Genomic DNA, 12,500 nt, shown 5'->3' on the forward strand with positions numbered 1-12,500 from the left:
AATCAGTAACCAACGACACTTAGAATTTTTTAGAGTCAGTACAAATCAGTAACCAGTGACACTTAGAATTTTTTTGATGCAGTACAAATCAGTAACCAACGACACTTAGAATTTTTTTGAGTCAGTACAAATCAGTAACCAGTGACACTTAGATTTTTTAGGGTCCAAACTGTGATGGGAGCGAACTTGACTGCTCATACCGACTTTGAGTGCTCGAGGCCGGCTAGCCCAGCCGGATTTGACCCGGTGGTTACAAATCAGTAACCAACGACACTTAGAATTTTTTCCAGTCAGTACAAATCAGTAACCAGTGACACTTAGAATTTTTTCGAGGCAGTACAAATCAGTAACCAACGACACTTAGAATTTTTTTGAGTCAGTACAAATCAGTAACCAACGACACTTAGAATTTTTTCCAGTCAGTACAAATCAGTAACCAGTGACACTTAGAATTTTTTCGAGGCAGTACAAATCAGTAACCAACGACACTTAGAATTTTTTAGGCTCAGTACAAATCAGTAACCAGTGACACTTAGAATTTTTTAGAGTCAGTACAAATCAGTAACCAGTGACACTTAGAATTTTTTTGATGCAGTACAAATCAGTAACCAACGACACTTAGAATTTTTTTGATGCAGTACAAATCAGTAACCAAGGACACTTAGAATTTTTTAGAGTCAGTACAAATCAGTAACCAGTGACACTTAGAATTTTTTTGAGGCAGTACAAATCAGTAACCAGTGACACTTAGACTTTTTTTAGGGTCCAAACTGTGATGGGAGCGAACTTGACTGCTCATACCGACTTTGAGTGCTCGAGGCCGGCTAGCCCGGCCGGATTTGACCCGGTGGTTACAAATCAGTAACCGACGACACTTAGAATTTTTTTGAGTCAGTACAAATCAGTAACCAGTGACACTTAGAATTTTTTTGATGCAGTACAAATCAGTAACCAAGGACACTTAGAATTTTTTAGAGTCAGTACAAATCAGTAACCAGTGACACTTAGAATTTTTTCGAGGCAGTACAAATCAGTAACCAGTGACACTTAGAATTTTTTCGAGGCAGTACAAATCAGTAACCAGTGACACTTAGAATTTTTTAGGCTCAGTACAAATCAGTAACCGACGACACTTAGAATTTTTTTGAGTCAGTACAAATCAGTAACCAGTGACACTTAGAATTTTTTTGATGCAGTACAAATCAGTAACCAAGGACACTTAGAATTTTTTAGAGTCAGTACAAATCAGTAACCAGTGACACTTAGAATTTTTTTGAGGCAGTACAAATCAGTAACCAGTGACACTTAGAATTTTTTCCAGTCAGTACAAATCAGTAACCAACGACACTTAGAATTTTTTTGAGTCAGTACAAATCAGTAACCAGTGACACTTAGAATTTTTTAGGCTCAGTACAAATCAGTAACCAGTGACACTTAGAATTTTTTAGGCTCAGTGCAAATCAGTAACCAACGACACTTAGAATTTTTTTGAGTCTGTAGAAGTCAGTAACCAAGTGCATTTTTGAATTGGTTACTGACTTCTCCTTTCGAGTTGCGGCTGTGGTTGGCTTCAATTAGTCGTGGGGGCTTAATTATCGCCCAGGGGAGCATGCCCCGGTAGTGTGGCCGGGGACGGAGTGCCTTTTGAAGGGGGTGTTTCTGAATTTGGATCCTTTTTGAGTAGCATGGTCGGATGGGTGTGATTTTGAAGGGTGTGTTGGCCGGCGGTGGGGCCAGGCTTAGGGTGAGTGTCCCGCCTTCGGGAGCGGACCGGCCCCCGCGTTCGGGCCGATTTTCGTGCATTTCCAACGTCGGCAAGTGGTCCAGACTGTGATGGGACCGAACTTGACTGCTCATACCGACTTTGAGCGCTCGGGGGCGGCTAGCCCAGCCGGATTTGACCCGGTGGTTCAGCCGAAGGTCTCGACTTTGAGAGCGGACCGGCCCCCGCGTTCGGGCCGATTTTCATGCATTTCCCAAGTCGGCAAGTGGTCCAAACTGTGATGGGAGCGAACTTGACTGCTCATACCGACTTTGAGTGCTCGAGGCCGGCTAGCCCGGCCGGATTTGACCCGGTGGTTCAGCCGAAGGTCTCGACTTTGAGAGCGGACCGGCCCCCGCGTTGGGGCCGATTTTCGTGCATTTCCCAAGTCGGCAAGTGGTCCAAACTGTGATGGGAGCGAACCTGACTGCTCATACCGACTTTGAGTGCTCGAGGCCGGCTAGCCCGGCCGGATTTGACCCGGTGGTTACAAATCAGTAACCAACGACACTTAGAATTTTTTAGAGGCAGTACAAATCAGTAACCAGTGACACTTAGAATTTTTTCGAGGCAGTACAAATCAGTAACCAGTGACACTTAGAATTTTTTAGGCTCAGTACAAATCAGTAACCGACGACACTTAGAATTTTTTTGAGTCAGTACAAATCAGTAACCAGTGACACTTAGAATTTTTTTGATGCAGTACAAATCAGTAACCAACGACACTTAGAATTTTTTTGATGCAGTACAAATCAGTAACCAAGGACACTTAGAATTTTTTAGAGTCAGTACAAATCAGTAACCAGTGACACTTAGAATTTTTTTGATGCAGTACAAATCAGTAACCAACGACACTTAGAATTTTTTCCAGTCAGTACAAATCAGTAACCAGTGACACTTAGAATTTTTTAGAGTCAGTACAAATCAGTAACCAGTGACACTTAGATTTTTTAGGGTCCAAACTGTGATGGGAGCGAACTTGACTGCTCATACCGACTTTGAGTGCTCGAGGCCGGCTAGCCCAGCCGGATTTGACCCGGTGGTTACAAATCAGTAACCAACGACACTTAGAATTTTTTTGATGCAGTACAAATCAGTAACCAAGGACACTTAGAATTTTTTAGAGTCAGTACAAATCAGTAACCAGTGACACTTAGAATTTTTTTGAGGCAGTACAAATCAGTAACCAGTGACACTTAGAATTTTTTCCAGTCAGTACAAATCAGTAACCAACGACACTTAGAATTTTTTTGAGTCAGTACAAATCAGTAACCAGTGACACTTAGAATTTTTTAGGCTCAGTACAAATCAGTAACCAGTGACACTTAGAATTTTTTAGGCTCAGTGCAAATCAGTAACCAACGACACTTAGAATTTTTTTGAGTCTGTAGAAGTCAGTAACCAAGTGCATTTTTGAATTGGTTACTGACTTCTCCTTTCGAGTTGCGGCTGTGGTTGGCTTCAATTAGTCGTGGGGGCTTAATTATCGCCCAGGGGAGCATGCCCCGGTAGTGTGGCCGGGGACGGAGTGCCTTTTGAAGGGGGTGTTTCTGAATTTGGATCCTTTTTGAGTAGCATGGTCGGATGGGTGTGATTTTGAAGGGTGTGTTGGCCGGCGGTGGGGCCAGGCTTAGGGTGAGTGTCCCGCCTTCGGGAGCGGACCGGCCCCCGCGTTCGGGCCGATTTTCGTGCATTTCCAACGTCGGCAAGTGGTCCAGACTGTGATGGGACCGAACTTGACTGCTCATACCGACTTTGAGCGCTCGGGGGCGGCTAGCCCAGCCGGATTTGACCCGGTGGTTCAGCCGAAGGTCTCGACTTTGAGAGCGGACCGGCCCCCGCGTTCGGGCCGATTTTCATGCATTTCCCAAGTCGGCAAGTGGTCCAAACTGTGATGGGAGCGAACTTGACTGCTCATACCGACTTTGAGTGCTCGAGGCCGGCTAGCCCGGCCGGATTTGACCCGGTGGTTCAGCCGAAGGTCTCGACTTTGAGAGCGGACCGGCCCCCGCGTTGGGGCCGATTTTCGTGCATTTCCCAAGTCGGCAAGTGGTCCAAACTGTGATGGGAGCGAACCTGACTGCTCATACCGACTTTGAGTGCTCGAGGCCGGCTAGCCCGGCCGGATTTGACCCGGTGGTTACAAATCAGTAACCAACGACACTTAGAATTTTTTAGAGGCAGTACAAATCAGTAACCAGTGACACTTAGAATTTTTTCGAGGCAGTACAAATCAGTAACCAGTGACACTTAGAATTTTTTAGGCTCAGTACAAATCAGTAACCGACGACACTTAGAATTTTTTTGAGTCAGTACAAATCAGTAACCAGTGACACTTAGAATTTTTTTGATGCAGTACAAATCAGTAACCAACGACACTTAGAATTTTTTTGATGCAGTACAAATCAGTAACCAAGGACACTTAGAATTTTTTAGAGTCAGTACAAATCAGTAACCAGTGACACTTAGAATTTTTTTGATGCAGTACAAATCAGTAACCAACGACACTTAGAATTTTTTCCAGTCAGTACAAATCAGTAACCAGTGACACTTAGAATTTTTTAGAGTCAGTACAAATCAGTAACCAGTGACACTTAGATTTTTTAGGGTCCAAACTGTGATGGGAGCGAACTTGACTGCTCATACCGACTTTGAGTGCTCGAGGCCGGCTAGCCCAGCCGGATTTGACCCGGTGGTTACAAATCAGTAACCAACGACACTTAGAATTTTTTTGATGCAGTACAAATCAGTAACCAAGGACACTTAGAATTTTTTAGAGTCAGTACAAATCAGTAACCAGTGACACTTAGAATTTTTTTGAGGCAGTACAAATCAGTAACCAGTGACACTTAGAATTTTTTCCAGTCAGTACAAATCAGTAACCAACGACACTTAGAATTTTTTTGAGTCAGTACAAATCAGTAACCAGTGACACTTAGAATTTTTTAGGCTCAGTACAAATCAGTAACCAGTGACACTTAGAATTTTTTAGGCTCAGTGCAAATCAGTAACCAACGACACTTAGAATTTTTTTGAGTCTGTAGAAGTCAGTAACCAAGTGCATTTTTGAATTGGTTACTGACTTCTCCTTTCGAGTTGCGGCTGTGGTTGGCTTCAATTAGTCGTGGGGGCTTAATTATCGCCCAGGGGAGCATGCCCCGGTAGTGTGGCCGGGGACGGAGTGCCTTTTGAAGGGGGTGTTTCTGAATTTGGATCCTTTTTGAGTAGCATGGTCGGATGGGTGTGATTTTGAAGGGTGTGTTGGCCGGCGGTGGGGCCAGGCTTAGGGTGAGTGTCCCGCCTTCGGGAGCGGACCGGCCCCCGCGTTCGGGCCGATTTTCGTGCATTTCCAACGTCGGCAAGTGGTCCAGACTGTGATGGGACCGAACTTGACTGCTCATACCGACTTTGAGCGCTCGGGGGCGGCTAGCCCAGCCGGATTTGACCCGGTGGTTCAGCCGAAGGTCTCGACTTTGAGAGCGGACCGGCCCCCGCGTTCGGGCCGATTTTCATGCATTTCCCAAGTCGGCAAGTGGTCCAAACTGTGATGGGAGCGAACTTGACTGCTCATACCGACTTTGAGTGCTCGAGGCCGGCTAGCCCGGCCGGATTTGACCCGGTGGTTCAGCCGAAGGTCTCGACTTTGAGAGCGGACCGGCCCCCGCGTTGGGGCCGATTTTCGTGCATTTCCCAAGTCGGCAAGTGGTCCAAACTGTGATGGGAGCGAACCTGACTGCTCATACCGACTTTGAGTGCTCGAGGCCGGCTAGCCCGGCCGGATTTGACCCGGTGGTTACAAATCAGTAACCAACGACACTTAGAATTTTTTAGAGGCAGTACAAATCAGTAACCAGTGACACTTAGAATTTTTTAGGCTCAGTACAAATCAGTAACCAGTGACACTTAGACTTTTTTTAGGGTCCAAACTGTGATGGGAGCGAACTTGACTGCTCATACCGACTTTGAGTGCTCGGGGCCGGCTAGCCCGGCCGGATTTGACCCGGTGGTTACAAATCAGTAACCGACGACACTTAGAATTTTTTTGAGTCAGTACAAATCAGTAACCAGTGACACTTAGAATTTTTTTGATGCAGTACAAATCAGTAACCAACGACACTTAGAATTTTTTTGATGCAGTACAAATCAGTAACCAAGGACACTTAGAATTTTTTAGAGTCAGTACAAATCAGTAACCAGTGACACTTAGAATTTTTTTGATGCAGTACAAATCAGTAACCAACGACACTTAGAATTTTTTCCAGTCAGTACAAATCAGTAACCAGTGACACTTAGAATTTTTTAGAGTCAGTACAAATCAGTAACCAGTGACACTTAGATTTTTTAGGGTCCAAACTGTGATGGGAGCGAACTTGACTGCTCATACCGACTTTGAGTGCTCGAGGCCGGCTAGCCCAGCCGGATTTGACCCGGTGGTTACAAATCAGTAACCAACGACACTTAGAATTTTTTTGATGCAGTACAAATCAGTAACCAAGGACACTTAGAATTTTTTAGAGTCAGTACAAATCAGTAACCAGTGACACTTAGAATTTTTTTGAGGCAGTACAAATCAGTAACCAGTGACACTTAGAATTTTTTCCAGTCAGTACAAATCAGTAACCAACGACACTTAGAATTTTTTTGAGTCAGTACAAATCAGTAACCAGTGACACTTAGAATTTTTTAGGCTCAGTACAAATCAGTAACCAGTGACACTTAGAATTTTTTAGGCTCAGTGCAAATCAGTAACCAACGACACTTAGAATTTTTTTGAGTCTGTAGAAGTCAGTAACCAAGTGCATTTTTGAATTGGTTACTGACTTCTCCTTTCGAGTTGCGGCTGTGGTTGGCTTCAATTAGTCGTGGGGGCTTAATTATCGCCCAGGGGAGCATGCCCCGGTAGTGTGGCCGGGGACGGAGTGCCTTTTGAAGGGGGTGTTTCTGAATTTGGATCCTTTTTGAGTAGCATGGTCGGATGGGTGTGATTTTGAAGGGTGTGTTGGCCGGCGGTGGGGCCAGGCTTAGGGTGAGTGTCCCGCCTTCGGGAGCGGACCGGCCCCCGCGTTCGGGCCGATTTTCGTGCATTTCCAACGTCGGCAAGTGGTCCAGACTGTGATGGGACCGAACTTGACTGCTCATACCGACTTTGAGCGCTCGGGGGCGGCTAGCCCAGCCGGATTTGACCCGGTGGTTCAGCCGAAGGTCTCGACTTTGAGAGCGGACCGGCCCCCGCGTTCGGGCCGATTTTCATGCATTTCCCAAGTCGGCAAGTGGTCCAAACTGTGATGGGAGCGAACTTGACTGCTCATACCGACTTTGAGTGCTCGAGGCCGGCTAGCCCGGCCGGATTTGACCCGGTGGTTCAGCCGAAGGTCTCGACTTTGAGAGCGGACCGGCCCCCGCGTTGGGGCCGATTTTCGTGCATTTCCCAAGTCGGCAAGTGGTCCAAACTGTGATGGGAGCGAACCTGACTGCTCATACCGACTTTGAGTGCTCGAGGCCGGCTAGCCCGGCCGGATTTGACCCGGTGGTTACAAATCAGTAACCAACGACACTTAGAATTTTTTAGAGGCAGTACAAATCAGTAACCAGTGACACTTAGAATTTTTTCGAGGCAGTACAAATCAGTAACCAGTGACACTTAGAATTTTTTAGGCTCAGTACAAATCAGTAACCGACGACACTTAGAATTTTTTTGAGTCAGTACAAATCAGTAACCAGTGACACTTAGAATTTTTTTGATGCAGTACAAATCAGTAACCAACGACACTTAGAATTTTTTTGATGCAGTACAAATCAGTAACCAAGGACACTTAGAATTTTTTAGAGTCAGTACAAATCAGTAACCAGTGACACTTAGAATTTTTTTGATGCAGTACAAATCAGTAACCAACGACACTTAGAATTTTTTCCAGTCAGTACAAATCAGTAACCAGTGACACTTAGAATTTTTTAGAGTCAGTACAAATCAGTAACCAGTGACACTTAGATTTTTTAGGGTCCAAACTGTGATGGGAGCGAACTTGACTGCTCATACCGACTTTGAGTGCTCGAGGCCGGCTAGCCCGGCCGGATTTGACCCGGTGGTTACAAATCAGTAACCAACGACACTTAGAATTTTATTCAGTCAGTACAAATCAGTCACCAGTGACACTTAGAATTTTTTAGGGTCCAGACTGTGATGGGAGCGAACTTGACTGCTCATACCGACTTTGAGTGCTCGAGGCCTGCTAGCCCGGCCGGATTTGACCCGGTGGTTACAAATCAGTAACCAACGACACTTAGAATTTTTTCGAGTCAGTACAAATCAGTAACCAGTGACACTTAGATTTTTTAGGGTCCAAACTGTGATGGGAGCGAACTTGACTGCTCATACCGACTTTGAGTGCTCGAGGCCGGCTAGCCCGGCCGGATTTGACCCGGTGGTTCTGCCGAAGGTCTCGCCTTCGAGAGCGGACCCTGCCACCGTGTTCAGGCCGAGTTTCATGCATTTCCAACGTTGGGAAATCAGTAACCAGAAAAACTTAGAAAAAATGCCCAAAAAGAAGAAATCAGTAACCAGAAAAACTTAGAAAAATGCCCGAAAATGAGAAATGAGTAACCAGAAAAACTTAGAAAAATGCCCAAAAAGAAGAAATCAGTAACTAGAAAAACTTAGAAAAATGCCCAAAAATAAGAAATGAGTAACCAGAAAAACTTAGAAAAATGCCCAAAAAGAAGAAATCAGTAACTAGAAAAACTTAGAAAAATGCCCGAAAATGAGAAATGAGTAACCAGAAAAACTAAGAAAAATGCCCAAAAAGAAGAAATCAGTAACTAGAAAAACTTAGAAAAATGCCCAAAAATAAGAAATGAGTAACCAGAAAAACTTAGAAAAATGCCCAAAAAGAAGAAATCAGTAACTAGAAAAACTTAGAAAAATGCCCGAAAATGAGAAATGAGTAACCAGAAAAACTTAGAAAAATGCCCAAAAAGAAGAAATGAGTAACCAGAAAAACTTAGAAAAATGCCCAAAAAGAAGAAATGAGTAACCAGAAAAACTTAGAAAAATGCCCAAAAAGAAGAAATCAGTAACTAGAAAAACTTAGAAAAATGCCCAAAAATAAGAAATGAGTAACCAGAAAAACTTAGAAAAATGCCCAAAAAGAAGAAATCAGTAACTAGAAAAACTTAGAAAAATGCCCGAAAATGAGAAATGAGTAACCAGAAAAACTTAGAAAAATGCCCAAAAAGAAGAAATGAGTAACCAGAAAAACTTAGAAAAATGCCCAAAAAGAAGAAATCAGTAACTAGAAAAACTTAGAAAAATGCCCGAAAATGAGAAATGAGTAACCAGAAAAACTTAGAAAAATGCCCAAAAAGAAGAAATGAGTAACTAGAAAAACTTAGAAAAATGCCCAAAAAGAAGAAATCAGTAACTAGAAAAACTTAGAAAAATGCCCGAAAATGAGAAATGAGTAACCAGAAAAACTTAGAAAAATGCCCAAAAAGAAGAAATGAGTAACCAGAAAAACTTAGAAAAATGCCCAAAAAGAAGAAATGAGTAACCAGAAAAACTTAGAAAAATGCCCAAAAAGAAGAAATCAGTAACTAGAAAAACTTAGAAAAATGCCCGAAAATGAGAAATGAGTAACCAGAAAAACTTAGAAAAATGCCCAAAAAGAAGAAATGAGTAACCAGAAAAACTTAGAAAAATGCCCAAAAAGAAGAAATGAGTAACCAGAAAAACTTAGAAAAATGCCCAAAAAGAAGAAATCAGTAACTAGAAAAACTTAGAAAAATGCCCGAAAATGAGAAATGAGTAACCAGAAAAACTTAGAAAAATGCCCAAAAAGAAGAAATCAGTAACTAGAAAAACTTAGAAAAATGCCCGAAAATGAGAAATGAGTAACCAGAAAAACTTAGAAAAATGATCAAAAATAATAAATCAGTAACCAGAAAAACTTAGGAAAAAACACTTAGAAAATTTTTCAGCAAAGTGTGAAAAATATTCTAAGTGTCAGCGGAGGAAAGTGCCGAAGCATCGGGAAAGATTCACAAACTCGCGCCGAACATGTGTTCCGAAGTGCCGCAGGAACTGTGTGAATTGAGCCCGGCAAATGGCCAACTGTCATTTTGTGTCTGCAGCCCGAAAACTTTAACTTTGTCTGTCGCGGAAGTCCCGAGCGGGAAAAATCCAAACGGTTTTGCGGGGATCGAGTTCCAGAGCGATGCAGTCAAATTTGAAATTCAGACCCATTCAGTGCCACTTGCATTTGTTACACAGTGAGGTTGGCGGGGTACCCGGAGATTTCTGGGAACACGATTTTTAGAACAAAATGGCGGCGCGGGACCTTTTTGAAAGGCATCCGAAAAACGGTTCCACGGGCATAGCACTCTAATGGCGGGTATGAGTGCATGCTGGAGAGCTCTTGGAAGTCGAATTTTTGACACTTTGTCAATTTTTTGACAGAATTGCCAAACTCTCCCTGTCTGTTCTAAGAGTCGGTCAGAGACCTGTGTGGAGGTCTCTTGACACGATTGGAGGGCGGGCAATCCCCACGTTGACTCCGGCCGTCCCTCCACAGGCGCTCGTGTCCAAAATGAAGGCGAGAGACGCGAGTGGCCTGGTTCCCTTGGGTGCTGCCAGGAAGGATGCGGGCTGACCCTTGCCTGAGCACTCCCTAAAGCCTCTTACGAGTCGAGGGCCGGCCTCGGGCGCCGCACGACCGGCTCTGGGAGTGGGTGGCCGCTATTGTGAATAGGCTGGTCCTTCCCGCTGCCACCCGGCCAAGTGCGACGGCTCTGCCGCCCTGCGGTGCTCGTCACCCAGGTTTGGGGAACTCGGTCAGAGGCTGTGGCGGGGGGTCTCTTGACACGATTGGAGGACGGGCCATCCCCACGTTGACTCCGGCCGTCCCTCCACAGGCGCTCGTGTCCAAAATGAAGGCGAGAGACGCGAGTGGCCTGGTTCCCTTGGGTGCTGCCAGGAAGGGTGCGGGCTGACCCTTGCCTGAGCACTCCGTAAAGCCTCTTACGAGTCGAGGGCCGGCCTCGGGCGCCGCACGACCGGCTCTGGGAGTGGGTGGCCGCTATTGTGAATAGGCTGGTCCTTCCTGCTGCCATCCGGCCAAGTGCGACGGCTCTGCCGCCCTGCGCTGCTCGTCACCCAGGTTTGGGGAACTCGGTCAGAGGCCGTGGCGGGGGGTCTCTTGACACGATTGGAGGACGGGCCATCCCCACGTTGACTCCGGCCGTCCCTCCACAGGCGCTCGTGTCCAAAATGAAGGCGAGAGACGCGAGTGGCCTGGATCCCTTGGGTGCCGCCAGGAAGGGTGTGGGCTGACCCTTGCCTGAGCACACGTTAAAGCCTCTTACGAGTCGAGGGCCGGCCTCGGGCGCCGCACGACCGGCTCTGGGAGTGGGTGGCCGCTATTGTGAATAGGCTGGTCCTTCCCGCTGCCATCCGGCCAAGTGCGACGGCTCTGCCGCCCTGCGGTGCTCGTCACCCAGGTTTGGGGAACTCGGTCAGAGGCCGGTGCGGGGGGTCTCTTGACACGATTGGAGGACGGGCCATCCCCACGTTGACTCCGGCCGTCCCTCCACAGGCGCTCGTGTCCAAAATGAAGGCGAGAGACGCGAGTGGCCTGGATCCCTTGGGTGCCGCCAGGAAGGGTGTGGGCTGACCCTTGCCTGAGCACACGTTAAAGCCCCTTACGAGTCGAGGGACGGCCTCGGGCGCCGCACGACCGGCTCTGGGAGTGGGTGGCCGCTATTGTGTATAGGCTGGTCCTTCCCGCTGCCATCCGGCCAAGTGCGACGGCGCTGCCGCCCTGCGGTGCTCGTCACCCAGGTTTGGGGAACTCGGTCAGAGGCCGGTGCGGGGGTCTCTTGACACGATTGGAGGACGGGCCACCCCCACGTTGACTCCGGCCGTCCGTCCACAGGCGCTCGTGTCCAAAATGAAGGCGAGAGACGCGAGTGGCCTGGATCCCTTGGGTGCCGCCAGGAAGGGTGTGGGCTGACCCTTGCCTGAGCACACGTTAAAGCCCCTTACGAGTCGAGGGACGGCCTCGGGCGCCGCACGACCGGCTCTGGGAGTGGGTGGCCGCTATTGTGTATAGGCTGGTCCTTCCCGCTGCCATCCGGCCAAGTGCGACGGCGCTGCCGCCCTGCGGTGCTCGTCACCCAGGTTTGGGGAACTCGGTCAGAGGCCGGTGCGGGGGTCTCTTGACACGATTGGAGGACGGGCCACCCCCACGTTGACTCCGGCCGTCCGTCCACAGGCGCTCGTGTCCAAAATGAAGGCGAGAGACGCGAGTGGCCTGGATCCCTTGGGTGCCGCCAGGAAGGGTGTAGGCTGGCCCTTGCCTGAGCACACTGTAAAGCCTCTTACGAGTCGAGGGTCGGCCTCGGGCGCCGCACGACCGGCTCTGGGAGTGGGTGGCCGCTATTGTGAATAGGCTGGTCCTTCCCGCTGCCATCCGGCCAAGTGCGACGGCTCTGCCGCCCTGCGCTGCTCGTCACCCAGGTTTGGGGAACTCGGTCAGAGGCCGGTGCGGGGGGTCTCTTGACACGATTGGAGGACGGGCCATCCCCACGTTGACTCCGGCCGTCCGTCCAGAGGCGCTCGTGTCCAAAATGAAGGCGAGAGACGCGAGTGGCCTGGATCCCTTGGGTGCCGCCAGGAAGGGTGTGGGCTGACCCTTGCCTGAGCACACGTTAAAGCCTCTTACGAGTCGAGGGTCGGCCTCGGGTG

This window comes from Chiloscyllium plagiosum, unplaced genomic scaffold (assembly GCF_037043375.1).
Source record: "Chiloscyllium plagiosum isolate Xiang-an unplaced genomic scaffold, Cpla_swu_hap1 HiC_scaffold_61, whole genome shotgun sequence".
Taxonomy (NCBI): domain Eukaryota; kingdom Metazoa; phylum Chordata; class Chondrichthyes; order Orectolobiformes; family Hemiscylliidae; genus Chiloscyllium; species Chiloscyllium plagiosum.